Consider the following 26,141-nt stretch of genomic DNA (forward strand, 5'->3'; position numbering starts at 1 on the left):
CAATAAGATGTGTGGGGTATAAATAGTAAAGCAATCATTTTGGAATGGGATGTCCCTATTTTCATCAGAGAAATGTTGGAGGGTATGTGCCTTACATCTGATGAGTGGCTTTTTCATGTGGCAAGCGCTGTCACTATAAAGGCCCTCTTCCAGGTGGTTACAATAATAATAATGCTAATACTAATTTTATTATTTATACCCCAGCCACTCTGTGTGGCTTCCAGCAAAATATAAAAACATAATAAAATGTCAAACATTAAAAAACTTCCTAATTCAGGGCTGCCTTCGGATGTATTCTAAAAGTTCTTTATCTCCTTGACATTTGATGGGATGAAATTCCACAGGGAGGGCGCCACTACCAAGAAGGCCCTCTGCCTGGTTCCCTATAACCTATACATTCATTCTGCCCTATGAATTTGTTTTATATTTAATAAATCTATGATCTTATAAGTACTCCACACTTGCCCAAGAACAAATGCTTTCGTTGTTTCCCACACTGGAGTATTATTATTTTTTAATGACAATTTAAGGTTGAATTAGGACGTGGGTGGCGCTGTGGTCTAAACCACTGAGCCTAGAGCTTGCCGATCAGAAGGTTGGCGGTTCAAATCCCCGCGATGGGGTGAGCTCCCATTGTTCGGTCCCAGCTCCTGCCCACCTAGCAGTTTGAAAGCACGTCAAAGTGCAAGTGGATAAATAGGTACTGCTCTGGCGGGAAGGTAAACGGCATTTCCGTGCGCTGCTCTGGTTCGCCAGAAGCGGCTTTGTCATGCTGGCCACATGACCCGGAAGCTGTACGCCGGCTCCCTCGGCCAATAAAGCGAGATGAACACTGCAACCGCAGAGTCGTACATGACTGGACCTAATGGTCAGAGGTCCTTTACCTTTACCTTTAAGATTGAACTTATGACAATGCAGTACTAAAGCCTAGTTATGGGATGGCAGGGCTTGTCGCTGAAAGCCCAAGTGGCCGCAGTGACTAGGAGTACCTTTCACCAGCTTCAGCAATGTGTTGCACAATGTCAGTGTGTTATGAAGTAGTTTGGCGATATGGGATGGGCCACAGGTTGGTGTTAGAGCACATGGTTTGCATGCAAAACGTCTTGGGTTCAATCCACAGCATCTCCAGGTAAGGCTATGAAAAAGTACCATCTGCAGCCCTGGAAAACCACAATGAATCAGTGTAGATAATATTGAGCTTGATGGAAAAATGGTCCGACTCAGTATGAGACAGCTCCTTGTTTTTCTGTACTGTATATCTTGACATTTTAATAAGCAACAACCACTGTTTGTTGGTAGGGTAGAGAGTATGACAAGCTTCCAGGCTGATATTATTCAGTCTAACAAAGGAATGCCTGTGGATCCTAAGTTCCATGGTAAAAGATCCACAGCCATGGTGCAAGGATCCTGATCTGGTTGTGAGAATCAGCCACCAAAAACATCTGTGCAGATTCAGCACTAACAACTGGATCTCATATATCTGCACTCAAAGCTGGGAATCAAATGAGGTGTACAAGCAGGTTTTTTAGAATGAGAAGAGGAAGGAGCCGAGCCAAGGATCATTGCCAGCAACTACATCTGCCAAAAAGGTGAGCAGTTGGCCGGGCTGAGTAATTGGCTAGTATTTAAAGAGTCTTCTGGGCCACACTCCAGATCCAGTACAATCCATAATTCTCCATCACTGATGTTCTCCCAGCACTTGTTATTTATTTATTGAATGTGTGGTATTAAATGTGTATACCACCCTGCTTCCATAGATCTCAGGGCAGATCACAACATAAAAATACAAGTGTCAGGCTTGAGGAATCCTCCCCTCCCCCCTGATGGCACCAAGAAGCAGGGAGGAAACAAGAAAGTTCTTACTTATGATTTATTTCAGTCATCACAGTGAAAGGCAAAGAAATCCAGTCATTCCTCAACGATGGCGTTGCTCGCACTGAGCTCCGCCCCCTTCTCTTCTAACAACAACACCTGCTTCTACAGCCTCTGTCCGTGGACAACTGCCTCTGTGCCCTTTGTTCTTGCACCCTTAATGAACGTCATGTTTTGGGAGAAGGGGGGTCGGTTGTGCTGTCCAGTGATGTGTCACCTAGCTGCTCTTCCTCCCCATCTCCTTCTCCTAACACCTCATAACTCTGCTGTTCACCTGTCTCTGAGCTCTTATCTTCCTCAAAGCGCTGCTGTAATTCGAGACTGCCTTCCTCCTCTCTGGAAACTACAGAAGGCGGGGGGGGGGATCTCCACCACTCCTCCTCCTCTTCAGTCCAGTCCCTGACACCAAGACACAAACACAAAGTACATAATAAAAACAAGAGCTCTCCTTCCGTGGAGGTTTTTAAGCAGAGGTTGGATGGCCATCTGTCATGGGTGCTTTAGCTCTAAGGTTCTATGATTCTAAGAACAAACCATCCCTTTTCCCCACCCCTCCCACAAACTCATTTAAAAGGGTAAATTATTTTAATCACCCGAGTTTCTCCCTCTTGACTTGCTTCTTATGGGCAGGCCCAAGGCTGCATCTCGTCCAGCTGTACTCCTTACACCTAGTTCCAGATACAGCAGATTTGTTGAGTTTCGGGGGGAGGGGGTTCAAAGGAATGGAAAAGGGTCCCTTTCCATTCACAGCTCTTTCTTCATCCACTGTCTCCTCCTCCTCCTCCTCCAGCCACTTTTCAATCCAGATGTCTCTGGGCTAAAATTGCCACTGTCCCTTATTATTGGCTATGCAGGCCAGGGCTGATGAAAGATCAGTCCCACAACATCTGGAAAATGACAGGTTTCCCATCCAGGGGTTGCAGGCTCTGCTTCCGCTGTAAAATCATAAGTAGCAGCACAAAAACAGACAGCAAGGCACCAGAGAGATCATTTATCTCATTTCTACTCATGTGAAGCTAACAACAACAAAACCAACACCAGTAGCTAGTGGTGTTATTTTCTTGCTCCAAAATCTTTATCACCTGATAAGACTATTGTTTCTTCAATCAGAACATGGCAGAATGTAGCTTTGGATTCCATTCTGCAGGCACAAGAGCTCAGCAACTTGTTCTTGGTTGCCAGGGCTATTGATTTCCTGCAAAAAGTGTTTTTCCTTTTAATGCTGCAGGCCATGACCCTCCAAGTACATACACCTGCAAATCTACACTTGAGCCAGAACACCAACCTGGAGGATAATGTGGTGCCCTAACTTGGATTTTTCTCTGGGCAAGCAATTTGTATTTAGGCAAAAGAAGCAACTTGAGGCTTGGCCTGTTTTGCTTTTCTCTCCAGCAGATCAATGCAAACACGATTTAGATGTAATGGTATTTATAGCTAATATTTATAGAAGACCTTATAATCGCTGGAGATAGAGGAGAGCAATATGTATTTTGATTGATACAGGCAAAACGCCCACTGCAGTCTCGCAGCTCTGTGCCATATGGTATTAAGAAAGCAATTAAAATTGCTGCCTCTAAATAACCGAAGCTAATATTAGAGTTGGCGAAATCTATTAAAAACCCCGGTTCAGTATAATAGAAAGGTGCAGACAAATAAGATAGCTATCATAGAAGAGATTGTTAAGACTCTTGACATCCAGTCTTAGTTCTTCTAAACAAGGCACTATTAGTAAAAGTAAAGGACCCCTGGACAGTTAAGTCCAATCAAAGGCTACTATGGGGTTGCGGTGCTCATCTCGCTTTCAGGCCAAGGGAGTCAGCGTTTGTCCACAGACAGCTTTCCGGGTCATGTGGCCAGCATGACTGAACCGCTTCTGGCGCAATGAGTGCCAGAGCACACGAAAACGCTGTTTACCTTCCTGCTGCAGTGGTACCTATTTATCTACATGCACTGTCATGCTTTCAAACTGCCAGGTTGGCAGGAGCTGGGACAGAGCAACAGGAGCTCACCCCATCACGGGGATTTGAACCGCCGACCTTCTGATTGGCAAGCCCAAGAGCCTCAGTGGTTTAGATCATAGCACCACCCGCGTCCCTCGAGGTACTATTAAAAGAAGAACACAAAAAGAGCTTGCTGTTGGACCAGACTATCTAGTCTCATATCGTGTTCTTACAGTGGTCAACCAGATGCCTATGGGAAGCCTGCAAGCAGGACATGAGCACGATAGCATTGAAATTGCCAGCGAACAATATTCAGATACATAATGCCTCTGACAGCAGAGGTAGCTAGTAGCATATTGGTTTGGGAGGTGCAAATTAAATTCAAACTGTATGAATTTCTACCCCATCTCTACTTCAGGGTGCTGTGTGTTGATGCCAGTACTGTCTACTCATAAACCAGATGCATATGTACACAATCTCATCATCAGCTCATTGTACCAGTTATAACCAGCAAATAGTTCTGAAAGGGTCACATTTATTATTTCTATGTGGCTGTGTTGCTGGTGTCCTCAGGGGATGTTTCTTTTGTTCCTGCTAAAAATCAACCAGTGATTCATCCAAATAAAAATGACAAACCTCCTTTGCATTGAAAGGGAGGGGAAAGTATTAATAGGTGCTGTAATCATTCCATTCATTGATTTGAAGTGGTGAAGGGGAATGAAAGGGGAAGAGAAATAAAAGAGAACCTGTAAAGGACATGGATACCTTTGCCAATAAGAGTTAGGTGAAGCAATTAGTGCCTTCCTTGCATGTGAGCTTCACAAACAGCTGGGATAAAGCAAAACCAACAACAGATTCTGGAATAAAATAAGTCACAGCCATGTCAAAGAGTTAACATGGGCACATGCATGGCACATGAGTTTTTCTCATTAGACTACCACGTCTAAATGTGCTTGGGGATTCATGCATTTAAATGTGACCAATGTTAAAGCCTCCATGTACAGGTATAGATAGCATATTAAACTTAATGCATACAAGGGTCATGATCAGAGTGCAGAAATGAATCCATTTTTATCGTAATCAGGACTATCTTTTACCTAAATAACTGAAAACCAGGGGTTTTTTTTACAGTACTGTAAAATGACAGCAGGTGCTCTGGGAAGCTGAACTGGGGAATAGCTTGTCAATGTGCATTTCATGTGAAGTGACATCAAACTTCCTTGCCTATGGGCAACTTCAGACATTGCAGAAAGGGGCAGGAGGCATAGTGAGGAAGTGGAAATGACTGACACTTCCTTGTGTCAGACTTCTGCAGTGTCTAAGGCAGGAACTCACACGCACAGTTCTCCCGCAGAGAATGGTGAAAAAAGTAGGCTCCTATAAGCAGTGTCAGCTTGGATAAAATTGGGGGTGGTGGAGGTAAGTCCCGCCCCCATAACTGATCACAAGATCTGGTGCATACACACTGTTTGAATGGTAATGTCCATCAACTTTGGGGGAACCCGTCCCCCTCAAATATTTTATGAGGAGGGGCTGAGGGGACCTTGGTCCCTAGGAGTTGGCTCCCATGACTCCCATGAGAAGGAACTCATAATAGAAGTTTGTGAAAATTTGGACATTAACAAACAAATGATTTTTCACAACTGGGGTTCAGATGTGTGTCCATCAACCATGCCTTCTCCTTTTGACACATGTGGATAGCCTTTGTATATAATATATATAAAAAGTCTTCTAACATTGTGTGGGGCAATCATGTTGAGGAGGTCTATGTACACATGTTGGAATGTACCTCAGGCTGCTTCACACACTGACTAAATACACTTAAGTTGTGGGTAGGGGTGACCATGTGTCAATGGTGGCAGGGATAGCCTGTGCAACACCATGGCCCACCCTCACACATTTTTTTCCAGTGTGATATCGTAATGTCCCTACAGTGAGAGATATCTACACCCCCCCCGCTACTTTAGAATTGGGTATCCCATTGTAAACATTTTGAAATCCTCTTGATTCTAGCTGAGCTCACAACCAAATCAATGTCCAATTCCAGAAACATACTTCTACCTGGGTTATAGAAAACCTGCAGTCCTTAGACATGACTACAAAGGCAAAGGTAAGTCTGAACCTTAAGAACTAGGAATCAGTGCTGTACTGTGATTAAAACGCCCCCACCAATATACAGTAAATATCAGGAAGCAGTAGCCTATTTCCTTTACATGTGAGATTGCTTTCACAAAATGCCAGCCACCAGTTGTTGTTTTGAAGACCTAGCAAATCCAATAGCATTTGTGTAATTTATTTTTGTCAATTCAGCCTGAGTCATTTCTTTGTTACATAGACACCTGCTCATTTTTCCCCTTGCTTTTTTTTTTTTTTAGCACACCAAATGTTATACTTTCTGAGGATCACATTTATAGATTTCAGGCCAATGCCAATGGGTAGCCTGGATGAGAGGGCTACAGCCTTCTCTGGGTGATTCTGTAGGAGAGCAAATCTTTTAATATTCCTTGCATTCTAGTCTCTCTGATGAGGGCAACCCATTTGTCCAGGCTCGTTCATCTATTATTAGGAACCATCAGTGGACATGGAGCCTCTACAGTCCATGATTCCTTGACTGAGTTACAACCACATCTCTTTGTCACCTGCTGCCTACAGGAGCCCTGGAGCTTCTGGGAAATGGCACCCTGAAAACTGACAACTGCTTCACCCCAGTTGCCCCAGCCACTCTGGGTGGCTTCCAACAAACATAAAAGCATAATAAAACATCAAACATTAAAAACTTCCCTACTCAGGGCTGCCTTTAGAGATGTTTTAAAAGTTGCATATAAAAGTTGCTTCCTGGAGTCCTCCTGGCTTTGGGAAGGTGGCTAGGGTGTTCTTGGACCCCATCAGAGCATCACATCTCCTTCCCCAATTCCAGAAAGTGCTTGCCCAGCTTAGAGAAGGAGACGTGAGCCCATGTCCCAGAAGTACGACCCTGTAGTGAAAATAGGCATGCACTGTCAGGTGCTGAGAGTACAGAGAAAGGTACAGTGTTGCAGCAAGTTATTTAATTATCATGCATCATGTGATAACTATATACCAAGATCTTAATGAAGTTCTAGTAAAACATGTAATTGTTTTTCCTGGCCCCGAGGAAATTTTACACCCAAGGGCAACTGCTCAGAGGACTGGCATCATATTTTTTTTCCTTCCTAGGAAACAAAGCACTGATACAAATATTAAAAAGCCCCATGCATTGTACGCTTTCCTCAAAGGGGAATTGCCCCAGCTCCTCAATCATTTTGATAGCCTATTTCCACACCTCTTCCATTGGAACAGTATCATTTTTTCAATGCAGAAATCAGAAATGTACACAGTATTCCAAGTGTGGCCGCACTATAGATTTTGTGCAAAGCCATTGCAATGTTGGCAGTTTCATTTTACCTCCATTTCCTTATGATCCCATGAGGGCAGATATTTGGCTTAGTCCAGGTCACCATTTGAGCCTGACTGACAATATTATAGTGTTTCTGACAATATTTCAGCCGTGTCTTGTCCTATAAGTAGTGTTCTCCTAGCTGGTGGAAAGCATGAAGGAAACCAGTTCCTTAATAACCTTATTTTGAGGGCTTTGGTTTTATTTCTGAGGGTCAGTAGCAAACTGAGTGGTGGGGCTGAGGCATGTACTTGACCTGACAGATGAGTCCCTGCTTCTTACTGGGAGGGGGGCAAGGTTGCTGGGGTGGTGATGCAGTTGAATAGGCATGCCAGATTGGCTCTGCTGTTGGATTTCCACCATGCCAGCTTTGCTTCTGCTTTCCCCTTTCCTCTCCTGCTAAGCAGGAACATCTCACCTGCTGGGAGGTCAGAGCCTCCACCTCACCCTACCTTTTGCCATTGCTAAGGGTGGAAGACATTCAGTTGAAGGGGGTGGAGAAAACAAATGCAGAGGGAAGTGTGATATATAAGATATAACCAGTGCTTTTTTCCTAGAAAAATAAGTGCCGGTATTCACCATGGATGAGTGGCTGTGGTCTAAACCACTGAGCCTCTTGGGCTTGCCAATCTGAAGGTCGGTGGTTTGAATCCCCATGACGGGGTGAGCTCCCATTGCTCTGTCCCAGCTCCTGCCAACCTAGCAGTTCGAAAGCATGACAGTGTATGTAGATAAATAGGTACCACTGCAGTGGGAAGGTAAACAGTGTTTCCGTGCACTCTGGTTTCCATCACGGTGTTCCATTGTGCCAGAAGTGGTTTAGTCATGCTGGCCACATGACCCATAAAGCTGTCTGTGGACAAACAACAGCTCCCTCAGCCTGAAAATGAGATGAGCGCCGCAACCTCATAGTCGCCTTTGACGGGACTTAACCATCTAGGGGTCCTTTACCTTTTTTAAAACCTACTCACCATGTATGTGTCACACTTGTTAACCAAAAAGAAGAAAAGAAAAAAGAGGTGCCGGTACTGCAAACCCTTGAATAGCCCCTGAAAAAAGCACTGGATATAACAATATCCCTATCTTTTGTGCTTGTGTTCATTGCCAATTTTGTTCAGTGTAATAAGGACATCTTATGGAGCTGTTTCAGTTAGCAAGCTGATTGAATATCTGTCACACCACAGAGAATGTGCAGCACACTCACACACTGTTGCTACCTGCTAAAGTTGTTTTTCAACATCACACGTACAGGGGAACAAAACACCAGAAGAACATCTTGTTGTTTTCAAGTGTTGTAGTGTATCTGTCTGGTGCAGGTGATGTGAGCAAGGTAACAGAGTAAAGCATCTTTATATGACTCAGATGAGAAAGCTGTGTCTCATCTGAGGGCAGAATTTAAACTTCAGAGGCCTGCAAGCCTACAAGAACTTCCCGCAAAACTTGCGATGGGGTGGTGTTCAACTTTGACTATAATCAACTCCAGAACCACTATTTGTGGCAGAAGTTGGACCGTTTCCAGAGCAGGCTTTCTTTAAAGGACAGGTAGATCATTATTTCCCCACACATCCCATTTTATAGGTGGTATGTGGTGGGAGTGAGGGGTGCACACTTACGGCAACACCACAGTAATAGACTTAGCAATGTGGTAATTTCTAAGCTGGCAGTATACAACCTGACAGTATAAATATGCACATGAATAACAGGAGGAAGGATCAAAGCATTGGCTGAAAAAATATATGAAGCTGATAGATGGGGTCATCTGGAGACTGGGGCTGAGCTGTCACCAGCATGCTGGTGACCCCCAGATCCATTTCCCCTTTTCATCCGAGTCAAGTGAAGCCAGTGCTTTTTCTAGGAAAAAAAGAGGTGCCAGAACTCACTGTGAATGCCTTCCTTGTTCTGTTATAATGGCAATGGTGCCCACCTAAGAGGTGCTGGAACTGAGTTCTGGTGAGTTCCAGCTGGGGGAAAAAAAACCTGAGAGAAGCTATGGAAATGCTGAAATGGTGTCTGAAACTAGGGCTGGGTTGTGGCAGCTCATGGTTGATGAAACTGAAGCTCAATTATGACAAGATGGAGATGTGATAGTTCTTGGATCTAAGGATATGGTGCACAGCTGTATGTGTGAAGGCTCCATCACTGCAGTTGGTCACACTGTTTGCATGGAGGTTGGGGCCCCCACATCCACATTGAGTAACACAGCAACACTAACACCTGAAGAGGGCTCTTCCAATAGATGTAAGCAGAAGACTCTATAGGTTATGCTTGTGCTGTGTTGATATGAACTATGTTGCACAGATATGCCTGATCAGGAAGTCAGAGATACAGCAGGAGAGATACACCTGCCTAATTCCATCTTGAGCTTTTCCTCCCAGTGGACTATTGGTACAAGCTGTGACAAGTGAAAAGCTAGATGTCCACCTGTATTTCTCCCATCTTCTTGATGGACTAGATGCAAAGTCAAGCTCCTTGTAAACCTCACTTTCGCAGAGAGAATCCAGCGCTGATCTTTGTAGTCTCTATTGTAGCACATATAATTGCACCAGAAACTGAGGTTACAGTGAAGTTCCACAGCACCACCAGCATCCTTATAATCTAGAATGTGTCATTTCCAGCCCTAAGAGAAATGCCATTTTCAACCCTAATAGAAATGTCTTTTCCTTCACTTACGTAACTAATGAGACCAGAGGAAGAACCTTAACCACTTTCAACATATGTTTTCTGTCTGTCTTTTGAAGCATTATAATGCCAAGTGAAAAAGAAAGAAACAACTTGCTATTCATTTACTCTTAGTTGACCTCCTCCTTAATCCACCTTGTTTTACTTCTGAGCACCAGAGGCTGGCATGGACTGAGATGCACTAGTCCAGCCTCTTATCTTGCATCCAACCAGAATCTAAGCCCTGGGATTTGTTGGCTATTCCAGGACCTGTCTCCTTATCTTACCCAGTTTAACACAACCTTTCTGACATCACAACACCTGCCAGTAGGATTAGAGGCCAGCTCTTTGTAAAATACCTACCCCAGCTGGCCTTTCAACACCTTTATATTAATCCAAATCCTTCAATCTCTACCACTGCTAAATTCAGAATCACAGTTCCTATTTAACAGAGAGTTGCCACAGCAAATGAAGCAACACTACAGAGGTACATAGTGCTCACGGAAGGGCCTTAGTTCAGTGGTAGGGAATCTGTTTTGCAGGCAAAAGCTCCCAAATTTAACCTCCAGCATTCCCAGGTAAGGTAGGGAACATCCCCAGTCAGGTAACGTGGAGAGTCACTGCCAGTCTCTGTAGATAAACCAGAGCTGGATGGACCAGTGAGACAGCTTTCCATGGGTATTCTGTGGAGGTGTAACATTCTAAGGTAGGTTCAGAGATGAGATGCACTGGAGTAAGAAACATTCCCTACCCCTACCCCCAAAAAAATCTAAAATGAAATGCATTTGGATACCTTCATCAGCCAGAAGGAAACAGATAGAAGCCAGGAAGCTTTTCAGGAAAACCTTCCAGGAGCCACATGCATTTAGAAGTTGTGGCATTTACAGCAGAGGTGGAGAACCTAAGAAACAGAGGATGAATGTGGCTCTCAAGGCTTCTCTCTCTGGTCCTCAGAACTCTCCTTGAGCCACTGGCCCTGCCAGTGTTGTTTTTTCCTGGCTTGACTGTGTCATTGTACTCTGGTAATGTCTCTGACTTATCAGGATGGAGGATAGAGAGGGTTGGGTGTGTAAACAAGCCTCCTGTACAAAGGCAAAATTTACATTTGTTGCCAGCTCTCTTTTGCCTCTGGCTCTTCCCACCGCTGTCGTGAAGCCCTCAAAAGATTGCTATGAATGGATTACGGCTCTCAGGCTGCCAAAGGTTCCTCACCCCTTATTTCAAGCCATAGGAAGTGACCACTCTTTTGCACAGGGCGGATCTACAGAGATGTCAAAGACTTTATTTCACTGCAGCAAAGGAAATCAAACAAATGTAGGACAGGCAGATAAGGCCACAGAATTATTGTTATTAAAACTCCTCCCAAATCTCCCTCCGGAATAAAACTAACAAGAAAGTGGGGGGGGAGCAGGGGGGAGAAAACAAATCAAAGAAGAAATTTAGCAGCCTCATCTCTAAATGGCATGTTTTCAGTATCCCATACAGCATCTTTGTGGGCTGTTTAGTGACATGTTTACATCTGCTTCTGCCATGCAGGGCATTGGCAGCCTTCCAAGTTGAAGGTAATTCAGGTTATTATACTCTGAAGTAAAAAAAAAAAAACCAGTGACAACCCCCCCTCCTTTCCAATCTGGAGATGGGGTGGGATCAAGAGCAACAGCTGGGACGATGGTAAGAGCTTTGTAGTACTATTGCAAATGGGATTACACACACACACACACACACACACACACACACACCCCATTGCTACAACATGCCTTAAAGTGATTGTAACAAAATATTTTAGATGCAGATTATAAAAAGCATAGAGCACCCACTTCATTTGTATCAGATCTCCCATTACAAAATTGTACAAAAAGAATCCAATGCCAGTACAAAGCTCTTCTTTCCAGATAGACCACCCGTAATTTAACACTTGGAGCCTAAATCCATCGATTTGGCTGGTTGCTCTGCATCAAGATGCAGTTCCTCGCCTCTGTAATTCATAGCTAGGGGTGGAAGGGAAATCCATTTTAAGTGGGCTATACATGGATTTGGGGTGGTTGTAGCCTGATCAAATTTTGCTAGATCAAAATGACCCTTGTGTCAAGTGTCCATTTGTGTTCACTCGAGCATTTTTTAAAAGCCCGGCTAAATATATGCAAAATGATACAAAATGAAATACATATCTTATGCACATAATATGTATGAAAGAGTCAAGCTGCATATGGGACTGCACTTCTGGCACAAAATTCCACATGTATATAAATATATGCATCTTTTTTATATAGGTAAATGCATTGTGGTATCTGTTTATACGCTTGTTACTCTAGGAAACTAGGAGTGTAAATGCATATAATATTCTTACAGTATTATACATGTAATAGTGCATGTAATGGGGAAGGATTGTTCATATTTTTAGCCGAATGGGGACACTGAGATGAAGGTGCAAGACTAGAATTAGGGGGGGAACCAGTGTGAATAAGCTTGATATCAAGATTTTCAGAAAGTGTCATCCCTCTTCCCAGCTAGGTGTATGTCTATTATTTACTACTTTCTGTCCTAGTTTCCCAGGCCTTTTCCCTTCTCGGCCCATCCCCTTTATGGTCTTCTCTCATTCTCTTCCTCTGGAACACTTTCTCCACCAATTCTCCTTCACCAACACCCTGTTATTACTATCCATTCTTACTTATGCCTGAATATCCTCATATTATGAGCAGCTCACCCAATGGCAGCATGACATCCTTGAAGTCAGTACAGCTCATCCAACAGGGACCATTCTGCTGATCTTGCCTCTCTGTGACATCACAGCAGGTCATCCCAATGCTGCCACCAAGCATCATCATCAATACTATGAACTGCCTGGATTGTTTAATTGGTTGGAGCATGGTGCTGATAACACCAAGGTTGCAGGTTCAATCCTGGTAAGGGACAGCTGCATAATCCTGCATTGCAGAGAATTAGACTAGATGAGCCTCAGGTCCCTTCCAATTACACAATTCTCTGTGTGTATTACAATGCAGAGAATGGGGCAATTTAACCACTGCTAACATTCCCTGGGGATTGTCACCAAATGCACAATACAGGACTTTGGGGGTTAAATCATCACAACTTTTATTTACCTGACCCATCAAGAATCTTCCCTAAATGCAACTATAAGCTGAATATACAAATAGGACTAAACCCCCACTGTTTCCTCATACTGGGTCCAAGCTCGGCACCAGATGCTTGATGAAAGCTTTCACTGACAGCTCATCTTAAAGCTGAGCAGAGGACACCTGTTTACTTCACCTCACCTCTGCTGGTCAATGTTTCAAAAAATAAAACCTCCAATCAATTGCACCAATCAATGCCCAACAAGCCAGTCAACAAGTGGAGGTAGGCTGTCTAAGTAGCCTCCTCCCAAAAGCTGATTCCAGGTGTTCACCAGCCATCACTACCTGCCGTTTAGTTGTGGTGGTAAATTGTCAGAATAGCCGAATCAGAAAATGTTGCACCCACATTCTTAAGGAGAAGTGTCGAATAGGTGTGTTGGGGGGCGGGAATGTGTTCCAATGTTCAATCATGGGGCATCCCCAAATATTTTACTCAGCCCATGAAAATGCCACTAGCTTCACCCCATGGGAGAGAGGAATGCCACACTGAAACCAGAGGTTGCTTGGAAAATGCCAGCAGTCTTTCAAGGGGGCCACCAAGGTTTACTCCAAATGACCACAGTTGGCCAGCATCCTCTCACTCCTGCCAGGGGAAGTCTCACAATCTCTTCTCTAGATAAGGCATGTGGTAAATTTGTCCCTGTCTAATGGTTGTACCCAGGGCTCCTGAGACACATCACACATTGGGGGGGGCCTCACCAGGGAACAAGGGGTGAGTGGAGATTTACATCAGGAACAAGGGGGTGGGAATGGGAGCCTGTTCTTTTAAGAAATGGTGGGAAATCTGGAGAAAGCAAAACAGCAGGTGCCTCAAGGGTCCAAGCCCAATCTTATGCATGTTCAGTCGGCAGTAGGTTTCCCTGGGTTCAGTTCTGCTTGCATTCAAAGACATAGCTTGAAAGATGGGAGTCATTCTTGGGTGCCCTTGGGGGCAGATGATTTGCACCCTTTTCAGCTGCAATGGTAAAGATTGACATCAAAATTTTGTTCAATGTTTGCCAGCAACAGCTCAAGCCATTTTTCTGCCTGAGGCAAAGGACTGGATGGCGCATTCCCCATTCTGTACACCAAATCCGACTAGCCTGATAGTTGGATCCTACTTGATTAGTGGTGATGGAACAGTGTCTCCACCTCACTTGAGGGCAGGAAGCCAGCTTAAAGGCTGCAGGGCAGACCACACAGCACACATTTCTAGCCCATTTCTACCCCTCAGAATTTGCTGTCTGAGGCAGCTGCCTCATTCTGCCTCATAGAAGGGCCAGTCCTGATTGTGACAGCAACACGACCAAGCAACATTCTGTGAATAAGGAACTTTTTCTCAGTCAGGTGATGATCAGTTTTGCTACCATGAATAAACTCAGTATTAGTTGTACGTATTCACTGGAAGGCTTTTTATTCCCATAATACTAATAAAATTGTAACAGAATCAAAATAGCCTGAAATTAATTAAATTATCCTTAAGAGCTTTTTGCATCCTCTTCAACAACATTTATGAGCTATGCCATCATTTTAGTGGCATGATATAATGGAGTGTGTGTGTGAGAGAGAGGGTGGGGGAGAGAGAGGGAGAGAGAGATTGGTACATGGTTTTGGTATATTTTTATTTTTTGTTCTATAAGGAAAGGCTGGACATTCACTCTAGAGGTGATTCCTTATATTGAAGTGGAGAATTACCAGCCTGCAGGCCAACCTTGGAAGATGCCAGCAGGCCAGGGGGAATAGTTCGGCCCACAAGGGGATTTTCCCCAAACCATACCCACCCACGCAGCAGCTGACATCCCCAGTGATGTCAGCTGATGGGCAGGAGTACAAGGTTAAATCATGCATTGGCTGCATGCCCTGCTGCCAGCAGGGAACAGGATCGCACAGCCAAGGCAGTAGGATTTAATCTCCACTCATCGGCTGATGAGTGGGGATTAAAGTACTTCTCAAAAACGCTGTTTGAAGCAGATTGTGTGCTTCTTCTGCAGTCAGTCGGGTGGCAGTGGCAGGCTGCTGATAGGAGCTGCTTCAAATAGCACTTTTGGGGAGTAATGTAAGGCAGCCCCCATTTCAGCTGAAATGGGAGTGCTGGGGGTTGCTTCAAAGCACTTCTCAAAAACTGTGCAGCTGATCCCACTCCTTTTCATTTAACAGATTGCAGAAGCCCTTAAAACAGCCCCATACTCATGTCTCAGGCTGATATGGGATCATGAGGGCTGTTTTAAAGCCTTTGCAAGCCTCCCAACACTCCCCTTTCAGAGCTCTGAGACCAGGACTTTAAAGTGGGGAGAGATCTGCAAAGCTCTGCATTTGACAGGTGGGCAGCCAAACCCACCCGTCAATCATGTGGTGTCATACTGATGTGATGTGATTGACAGGTAGGTGGGCCTGTCCACCTGCCAAGTTTGGCCCATGAGGCTGATCATGATAAGGATTGGGCCTTGGGAGCCAAAAAGTTTCCCCACCCGGTGTATCTTCCTTAGATAGCCTCTCCAATCACATTTCTACTTATTAATGTTTGCCATGTTCCATTACTATCATCTGGAGACTTTAACAAATTGACATAGTTTTTAATAAGCCCTTAGAGTTTGATGATATAAACATGCTCTCATAATCTGAGTTCCCAGTAGTCTCTTAAGCACTAGGGGGGGAAATGATCTAATTTGTAAGCGCAAGAAGAAAGCTATCCATTGTTTGCTTATATGGGTCATTCTGTGGTATCCCTGTTGCATTCAGAGGATGCCAGTATAACACACTAGACACAGAAAAAAAGATGCAATGAACTTCAATGAACAGGTTATCACTTCCCTCATCTGCCACAGCTTTCCCTACTTTCCACACTTTCATCTGTGTTTTACAGTAATTAACCACTAGTACAAGTAACTCCCATGTAAACATGTTCTAGGTCTGGATTGTGGGTGCTGAAAATCCAGATACTTCTTTAGATCTTTCAGTAACCATAGAACCAACCAGAGATCTCTGGCTCATGAAGGTATAGCTTTCAAGCTGCCAGAAACACACACGTTCCAAATTGTTTGGTATAATCTATGCTAGTTATATGCTTACAATCACACTGCATCATGGTATTGTAGTCTTAAAGATGGGCACTAATTAATAGAGGAAAAAGTTGCATTATAAGATTTATGGTGAAAGGACTAACATCTGGCAAATATACAAACATCATAAGGATATGAAATGATTATTGATGTAAATGCACATACACAAGCACACTTCCTTCCTAAACCAGTGAATTTGTCTCAAGAACAGCCAATATTCGTATGGTTACTACAATTGTACAAGCAGGTTATGAATATGGTAGTCCTGAAATATTCTCTCTCTCTTTTTGCTTTTTTGTGATTTATTGGCCACAAACCTAGTTTCACGGTTCTTTTAATACAAGACAAGTCTAGTTTCATGGCTCCTAGCTCAATTTTAATTGGTTCTAGAATGATACAAAACTTTCCTGGTTGTAGTTAAAGCTGTACTTGACAACCTTTCAATTTGGCACCTGATAGATGATTTGATTGTTTATTTATATGCCTCTTCAAACTAGTGTATCTAAGGGGTGTAAAATACAAGTAAAATATAAGTTAGGTTGAACCACAATTCACAAATACTAGTTTGGGAAGAGGGGAAGCGTTAAGCTCAGAGCCCTATGAGTCTCCAACAAAGTGGTTCTGAGTTAGGAATCTTTACCCAGAAGTCTCTTGTTTATGACTGGATGAAGGGAAAGCAGAGCTTGGTTTCTGTCTTTGCAAGTATTGCTGAGAGGTTTTGGGTGAAGTACAGAGACAGGAGCATAGAGGAGTCTCGCCTTTCTTTCCTCCAAAGTGTTCCCCTCTCTTCTGAAGAGGAAAAAGTGCTCAAAAGCATTATTTTTCACTCCAGTCTGTTGGCTAGAAGCTCAGAGAGAGGAGGAAATGCCACCTGCATCTAACAAAGCTTCGCCCCAGCCCACTTCCACACATGACAGTGCCCTGTGCCCAGGAAAATAGCAATATCCCTACTCCAGAACAAGCATCTCTATACATGCACGCCCAAAGCAGACATGACTGCCACATTTCAAGCACCAGTCGATGGATTGAGGGCTGTGGTGAAAGAGACAGAGTGAGATGACTTGCAAAGGACTGTCAGAGAGCTGTCAGCTCCTATCCCACCATGCAGAAAGGGACCCACAGAGGCTGCCATAGAAATGCTAAGTGGGCTGTTTACATTTTCCGAAGAGTAGGGGGAGGAGGAGGAGAGAAGGCAAAACTAAGTGATTATATTCCACATCTCAATATAAACAAGTGTTGTTAAATGGCAGCAGCAACAGTGGAGAGGAAGCAGGCAGGCTGAGAGGAAGAGGAGCAGAACCAGGGCTCACAGTGAACCGTGGTTTTATTACAGTCTGCAGTGATGAAACTGCCTAGGCGAGATCCTGGAAACAAGGCACTCCACCTACAATGTTAATCAGCCAGAAATAAGAGCTGGGTCCTGAATGTTATTTATTTCATCACAGTCACATTGCAGAGAAGACGGTCTCAAAATGCACACCATGCTGCAGAAGGTGCCAGTTCCCAAAGGTTATGAAGGTATATTTGGACAGAGTCCACCCCCCACCCCAAAAAAGCACCGCCTCTTTTTCAGTAAATCATACACCCTAAAGGGGCTTTGCAGCCACCCTCACTCTGTTTTGACAAGAGGATGCAAACCACATAGATTGGGCATGTGCCAACTGCAAGCTAACTCTACTCAGGGTAAGAACCAAAGTGGGGATAAATGGGAAGCATCGTAGGAAAAAGCAATGTCCAACCACGCTGTCTTTCTCCATTTCCTCAAATCAGTGATGGTTCCGGCACACACAACCATTTCCATAACAGGATCAACAATTGCTGCCCAGTGACAACTGAGGTGTCATAGCTTCTCCACATCCATGAAACCTGGAGGAACGAATTGGGGCCAGATCTTTGACTTCCTAGTGATTGCTACTGTGTATCTGAGAACATGCATGTTTACTCAGCAGTACATATGCTTAGAAGCACATTAGGGAAAAGCTCCTCTTCCAAGATTGTCCGTCTTTCCTCCTGTCTCTGCATACAATGGTGGTGTTACTCGCAAAAGAGTATGGAAGGAAGCCCCCCCACATCTTTGATCGTCGCTTAGCATCTCCAGGAAATAGAAACAAATCACTAGGTGTGCCACACACAACATAGAGTCCTGCTACATGATCTCATTTCCTTTTTCTGTAGGTGTAAATGCATAGTGGCTGCCCATTTATCAATGGGCAAGGGGTTTAGAAAGTTCACAGTGGAGCCTCCCCAGCAATTTTCTGCTGGAGGATCTCTTGAATCTCCTTTCTTCTTAATCTTACTTTGGTTCTAGAACACCAGTTTAATATATTTAGGGAATGTGAGTGTCAAAGAAAGTGATCAAGAGAGAATGCCCACTTTGATCTGTCATACTACATGCAAATGCCACCAATTCCACATCAACTGCCCAGCTCTTTCAGGGAACTGTAAACATCTGATGACGCTGGAGTGACATGATATGGCATAATCAAGGTGGGTCTCCATTCCTTATTTGCCCACCTTTCAATAGCTCTACTTGCTTAATCCCATTGGGACCCTCTTTTCCTTACCTATTCCTTTACATTATCAGGAATCTCTGTAAGACAAAGCAGGATTTCACCTGATCTCAGGTGTTCCCTTCCAGTCCTGCTGCCTCTCCTGGTCTCCTGCCACATATCTCCAGTTTCTATTTCTTTCTATGACATCTCCAAAGATCCTCTGTCCTTGAACTGTATGCTTTCAGGCAGAACAGAGTTTTATCTGCATAGCAAAGTTCTTCCTTAGCTTTAGAGGGTTTTTATTTTTATTTTTAAATCCCTAGATGGTTTCCACATATTTCTCCTTCCTTCTTTTCCCATAATGCTTGTCCTAATAGAATATTGTAATTTCTCCTGCTCCCCCTTTCCAAACCCTTTTTTGATCTTTGATCTACTCCAGCATAAATTATTTTAGATTTCTAGCAGCAGTTTTTTTTTCCAAGGGAGACACACACCATGCAATTCCTTTGAACTCCTTTTCCCCCCTTATTAAATGCAAAGCAAAAACAAGACTCATTTCCCTCCGCAAGATCTCTGTTACCAAAGGTCTTAGAAACATACAAATAAAGTTATGCATTTCCCCACAAATGCCCTTCAAACCCACCTCAAATGCTCTCTAAGACATTAAAGAAAAGGTTATGTTATATATACAATGAGAGTTTGATAGGAAACACCCCGGCTCTTACCTTTGATGAATCACATTTATCCCTGGTTTGGAAATATAATCTCCGGAAGGTACTTAGTTCTTCTTGCTATGCCATGCATCCTTGCCCCCCCACTTCTTCTTTAAATGAAAATATAATGATATTTTTTTAAATCCTCAGTCGATCACCAGTTATGCAAAATATATTTATAGGAAGAAACCTTGGCAGATGGACCCTGATTCAGCGAGGTCCAAATGACTGAATCCTTCAGACTTCTTAGTAATATCCACAGCACCCAAAAAAACCGAGAGAAAACAGCAGAAGACGTGTGTGTGTGTGTGTGTGTGTGTGTGTGTGTGTGTCAGACAGAGAAGGAATAAACTTGCTCTCCCCCCCCCCTTTCTTTTCCCAAAGACAATTTTGAACGACTAAGCAGCCCTGCAGGCATATGGCTCCAAACGCATCCCAGGGTACCACACGCATGTGAGCATTGCAAGTCTCCAAGTTCACCTTAGCAGAGCTTCTCTGTGTATATATGTGTATGCATGTGAGAACAGAAAAGGAGGGGGGATATCCACCCCTGTGCACACAAACACACAGAGAGACAGAGATGGATGGAGGGTGGGGGAAGAGAAGGGACGGGGGAAGAAAAACCCAGCAGACTCACTGGAGTGATCTCACGAAGTGCTCTAGATGGCAGAGCCGGCAAGGCTTGTAAGACAAGCGGTGCAGAAGAGGGAAGCGGGGAGGGGGGGGGACAGAGAGGAGAAGGGGGGGAAAGGATCCACCCTCGCAAGCAGCTTGAGAAATTCTTCTTACCTCTCCCGATGCCGCGCCGTAAAGAAAGTAGGCTCTGCAGCAAATGCATCCATCTAGGCGCCCATCTCCAACAACAAACCTCGTTCAATACTTTCCAAAGAAAAGCGCGGGGGGGACCAGTCCCTTCCCCCAGGGGAAAAAAAGCCGATTAAAAGCAAAAAAAAAAAAAAAAAAGTAGGCGGAGAGGCTTGGGAAGCGGCAGAGGCGGCGGGGTAAGGGTAAGACTTATGGGGACGAGGCACCCGAAACCAAATAGTCCCAAACTCTCCGGCAGGCTCGCTGGGCGACCGTGGCGCTGCGCCGCTTTGGATAAGCCATTGCGTAACCAGGGACCCCTAAGCTGGAGAGACGCTGCCCGGCATGCTTAAATCCTCGGCAGCCTCGGTGAACATTTGTCAGCAGAAAGCATGTCAGGGCTCTGCGCGGAGAAGGAGGGAGGGGCGGGGAGGCGAGAGGAAAGCGCTGCCGCCTTTCGCTCGTGGGTGCTGAAAAGCATTGCTGCTGCTGCTTGCTGCTGCTGCTGCTGCTAGGAAGGCGTGTGGAAGCAACTGTGCAAGGCGCGCACACGCCCCCAAAAAATGCAAGGGGGAAGAGGGGTAAACTCTATCGGTGATACAGCTTCCCCTCCATTCACACTGCTCTAATGCTAAAAAGATGTTCTTGCAGACTTGCTATTTTAGGAACTTCGCTGCCAGGAGATGGGGTGTGGGAGTAGGGTGGGCAGGGACATGATTCGGAGAGGAAGCTTGAGGGGGCTGGTTTCTGGCTCCCTCCGTGGCTTAGGAAAGTCTGCAGTAAATAGCTAGATGGTTGGGCTGACCATGGAAATCCCGCTCAGAGGAGACCTGCTGAAAAGAAATGTACAGGACTAACTCAGGTTCAAGTCAATTCGATGGCTCTGCTGACAGCACAACTTGCTTGCTTGTTTATTTATTGAATTTGCACCCCATCTTTTCATCCAAGGAGCTCAAAGTGGCATGCATGGCTCTCCCCCTTCCTCATTCAATCCTAACAACATCCCTGTGAGGTAGGTTAGTCCGAGAGGCAGCAACTGGCCCAAGGTCATCCAGTGAGCTTTATGGCCAAGTGGAGAATTGAACTGTTGCATACCACTCCAGTATGAGGAGTGTGAGATTCCAGGGGTTTAGACCCAGGGATCTTTCGAAATGATGCACAGTGGAGACTGCAGTGTCTTTATGATATATAGCTGATTTACACACACGCACACACGCACGCACGCAACCTGAGCCTACGATGGAGGCATACACAGCATACACCCCAAGAGGGTCCCATATCTCCCATTGCTGCAGCCTCCGATTCAAACAGGCAGCCCACATTGTGTTCTTCCCACTCCCACCCCCCAGGCTTGCTGTGTTTAACAGACACCTGTTGACCACATCACAGCCAAATGAAATCCTAAATTTTCCTCCTAATACAATTGTTTTCTAACTAATGCACTCAAAGCTCGGGGTGGGGGGCGGGGAGAGAGCTGGTTCCTTCCCATTTGCTGGCTGGCACAGAGCCTTTGTTAATGGCCCAAATTTCAGGTGATCTTTTGAACACAGGGAGCTGAGAGTCTGATTTCCAGTTTAATTCTCCAAGCATTGATTAAATTCTGACTAGATCCAAGAATCATCAGTGTCTTGCACCCACAAACCCTGGCATAGGTGCCAACTCCCTGGGACCTCGGGTGCCCGAGCACCCACAACATTCCCCATGAAGGGGCCAGGCACCCACAAATTTCAGTGCCAGGGCCAAGCTGGCACTCCTGAACCCTGGCACCCACAAACTTGTAACAGAACCATAGTATCCCAGGTCCTAGTCTGATGCTCTAACCACTACACCACACTGGCTTTCACACTGACTTAGTTGGGTATAACCTAACCCAAAGCAGAATAAAGGTAAAGGGACCCCTGACCATTAGGTCCAGTCACGGACGACTCTGGGGTTGCAGCGCTCATCTCGCTTTATTGGCCGAGGGAGCCGGCGTACAGCTTCCAGGTCATGTGGCCAGCATGAGTAAGCCGCTTCTGGCAAACCAGAGCAGTGCACGGAAACGCCCTTTACCTTCCCGCCGGTGCGGTACCTATTTATCTACTTGCACTTTGACGTGCTTTCGATCTGTTAGGTTGGCAGGAGCAGGGACCAAGCAACGGGAGCTCATCCCGTCGTGGGGATTTGAACTGCTGACCTTCTGATTGGCAAGTCCTAGGCTCTGTGGTTTAACCCACAGCGCCACCCCCGCGTCCCAAAGCAGAATACCCACCCCTACATACAAATGTACCTGCATGGAGGGAGATGGAGGGAGTGGGAGAAGGGGAAAACTGATTGAGATATTGGTGAACAGTAGTATTGGGGAGGGGAAAGTGATCAAGGCTCTCTGCTGAATGATTATTCTCACTCATCAAGATTTCTCTTTCTTCTTATATGGCTCTGTTTTGCATATGAATCTTGAGGGATGCCAAACATTTGTTTACAAGGGAACCGGATTATGCCTTTAGAGCTGATGGTGGGGGAGGGGGGCTATATATCCTGCTATACAAAGAGGCTTGGAATTGCCAAGATGAAGTCCTATTGTACCCTTCCACTGGCATAAGGCTATCAATGGCTACTACCCATGATGGCTGGTCTCTGCCACTAGGTCAGCAATGCTGGAAGCCTAAGGAGAGGAGAGTGCTTTTGTGCTCAGCTCCTGCTTGCAGGTTTCCTCTTGGCATCTGGTTGGCCACTGTGAGAACAAGAGGCTGGACTAGATGTGCCTGATCCAGCACTAATAAAGCTAAAGATTGTTTTGACTTAGAGGACCAACACAGATGTTTGAATAACCACAACATTTTCTCACACTGGATTAAAGGAATTGGGGTCAGTTTATACAATGGATTTGGTAGGAACCTCCGGGTGCCATCCAGATGTGTTGCCATAGAAACATCTAGCTAGTGATGCATCTAGAAGGAGAGGGGAGACACCCCCCTCACCTGGCTGGACCATACATTATCCTAGCTGGAGAAGTACAATAGTCAAGTCGCTAGTCTGGGCTTGTGGCATCTGGAGCTGGGAAGACAGAAGTTTCACTTGCTCTCCATGTTGCAACTAAAGCTATGGCTTTGGAGAGGGCCTCCCTGGAAACCTAATGGAGGAAAAGAAGGAGATCAATCTGTAACTAACTGTGAACAATCAATTGAAATTGAAGTAACCCACTATCTTAGGACCACAGTTTCCAGTGATCTTCAGTCCAAAGAAACCTAAACCAAGGTTGGCTCTGGCATGAGGTCTCTGTGACAGTATAACCATGATAAACCCAGGTTTGTTTCCTGGTAATCTGTGAAATGGCATTTAGAAACCTTAATTTATCCATGACTTACCAAAAGCCTACCAGCCATGAGCAGATGGAATTGGCTTTCCCTTGATGATACCTCAGAAACTTGAACCAAACTACAAAGCAAGCATTTCTACCCTCCTGCCTGGTTTCTTGAAGTAAAGAGACACTGCAATGCAGGCTGCGGGGGATCAATGGTCCATAAAAATGGATCCTAAATAATAATGATAATGTGGATAGCTTTAGAAAAACGTATCACATTGATTCCAACACACACTTATTTAAGTTATTTTTACCCAACCTTCCTCTCTCTCTCTCTCAAGAATGAAAAGGCTGTTGATCAGCAACAATCTCTGCCTTAAATCCTGGAAAGTTGTTGCCAATCAGTGTCAGCAATACAGAGCTGGTCTGATTTGGTAGCTTCCTATGTTCCCCAAGAGGATTAAGAATATAAGGACGAAATAGAAGCTCTGCTGGAACAGACCAAAGGTTCATCTAGTCCAGTATCCTGTTCTCACAGTGACCAACTAGATGACTATTGGAAGCCAGCAAGCAAGATATGAGCAGAACTGTTCTCTACATGTTGATGTTCTTTAGCAGTTGGGTTTTAGCGGCATACCATCTCCAGTTGTGGAAGTAGTTTGCACATCAATCATGACTAATAGCCATTGATAGTCTTATCTCCCATTAATGTGTCTAATCCTCCTTTAAAGCTGTCCAGGTTGGTGGCAATCACTATATCTTGTTGTAGGAAGTTCCAGAGTTTAACTATTTGATGTGTGAGCAAGTATTTCCTCTTGTCTCTCTTGAATCTTGCAACATTCAGCCTCACTAGATAACCTTGAGTTTTTGTATTCTACACAAGAGAAAAAAGCTTTCTTTAGACACTTTCTTCACAACACAACACTTATATTACGTTCCCTCTTATAAACTACACTTCTACATGTCTTATAAACTTCTGGTTCATAAACTTATAAGCTAAGAAGGCAGACATGTAGCATTCTTTTTTAGGGTGTGTGTTCCATCCCATTGATCATTTTCTGAACCTTTTCTGGATCTACATTGCCCTTTTTCGAGGTGTGGTGACCAGATCTGTACACAGTATTCAAAGTGCAGTCACACCATAGAGCTGCGTGATGGTATTGTGACATTGACAGTTTTATATCCAGCCCTTTCCCAGAGTTCCGTTGCATGGAATTCACCTTTTTTGCAGCTACTGCACATATTCATTGAGCTGTCCACCATGACCTCAATATTTCTTTCCCATTCAGTAACCCTCAGTGCAGACCCCAATAGTGTATGTGTGCAATTAGTGAAATAATAATAATAATAATAATAATAATAATAATAATAATAATATGCCCACTGGTGGAGGAAGAGGGGGACGGGAGGAATGCACCGCCCCCGGCAGCGCAATCCCTTTGGGGTTCCATTGCGGCTGTCCCTCCAAGCATGCTGGGGGCCCCGTCCATGCAGGCGGCGCACCACACCCCCAGAATGTGACCATGCCCCTGTGGGCAGCATGCCACGCCCCCAGGATGCATGCCACACCCCTTTGGGCAGCGCACCCCCCCAAGACGTGAACCGCACCCCTTTGGGCGGCACGCCCCACCCCTGCGATGCATGCCAGCCCCTCCCCCACCTGCTCTCCACCCCCGGTACCGGAGCATGAAGCTCCACCACTGAATATGCCTCAAGGTGCAGTGTTTCATATGCTTACATTGAATCACTTTTGCACTTTGGGATAGATCCTTTTGGATCTCCTTATAATCCATTGTTTTTAATACTCTATATCACTTTGTCAAACTTTGTCATCGGCAAACTTGGCCACCTTACTATGCATCCCTTACTCCAGATCATTCAGACACAGCTTAAAAAGCATTGGTCCTAGTACAGAGCCTTGGTAGACTCCACTTGTTACATCCCCCTCCCCCATTGCATCAATTTATTCCTACTCTCTCCCTTTTCATTGACTAGCTATTGCTCTAGAAGAGGACTTGTCCTCTTTTCAGATGACTGCTGAACTTGCTCAGGAGTTTGGGTTAGGTATTTTTCAACAGCTTTTTGAAAGTCCGAGCACAGAATGTCACTTGGATCAACTCTGTCCAGACACTGTTTAAAGAACACCCACCCAAGCAATTGAAACGTAATAATAATAGCATTTCACAGCAGCAGCTGGGAAGAACACAAAACCATTTAAAAGAGTTGTTTCAAAAGTATCCAAAGCAATCAAAAGTCTGGAAAAATGATACATTTTAACCAAGTACCTAAAAGTAAAAATAGGTACAGTGGTACTTCTAGTTGCGAACTTAATCCGTTTCAGGGTGCCGTTCGAGCACTTCTGTGCATGCACAAAGCGTGCAGATTGTTTTTGCGCATGTGCGCGTGGCGAACCTAGAAGTAAACACTTCCTGGTTTGCATGTTCATGAGCTGAAAGTCCATAACAAGAGTGGAACACAACTAGAGGTACCACTGTAGTAGCCATCCACTTCATTTCAGAAGGTGGAGAAAACATGAACCAGAGATGTTTGATGATGAGCTTGCACCTGAGAAGGCTCATTTGGGACCAGACCACCCTTCAAAATTCCAGTCCTAGGCCATTTGAGCTACTCACATAGCCATACACTCACAAAATGTAGCAAGCCATAATATTTCTCTCCAGGCAAATGCCATCTTTCTTGTTGGGAAGACAGCATTGCTATCAACACTCAAGGAAGGATGAACAAGGAGATCTCAGAACAGCTAAAGAAACCGAGATACTCCAACAGTTGCT

At 44.7% G+C, this 26,141-nt stretch overlaps 1 protein-coding gene across 4 annotated transcripts in view; it reads right to left on the reverse strand.

The window, feature by feature from the left end:
• The window catches only part of LRFN2 (leucine rich repeat and fibronectin type III domain containing 2), a 250,768-nt gene extending 230,084 nt beyond the window's left edge, over positions 1-20,684 (reverse strand). For 2 of the 4 annotated variants that reach the window (XM_083604514.1, XM_083604515.1), the window contains exon 1: positions 19,275-19,891. The gene's annotated coding sequence lies outside the window, so the exon portion shown is untranslated. The other 2 variants (XM_083604513.1, XM_083604516.1) reach the window with 2 other exon arrangements.
• Between the last annotated feature and the right edge of the window lie 5,457 nt (positions 20,685-26,141).

This window comes from Podarcis filfolensis (genome assembly GCF_964270895.1).
Source record: "Podarcis filfolensis genome assembly, chromosome: 3".
Lineage (NCBI taxonomy): Eukaryota > Metazoa > Chordata > Lepidosauria > Squamata > Lacertidae > Podarcis > Podarcis filfolensis.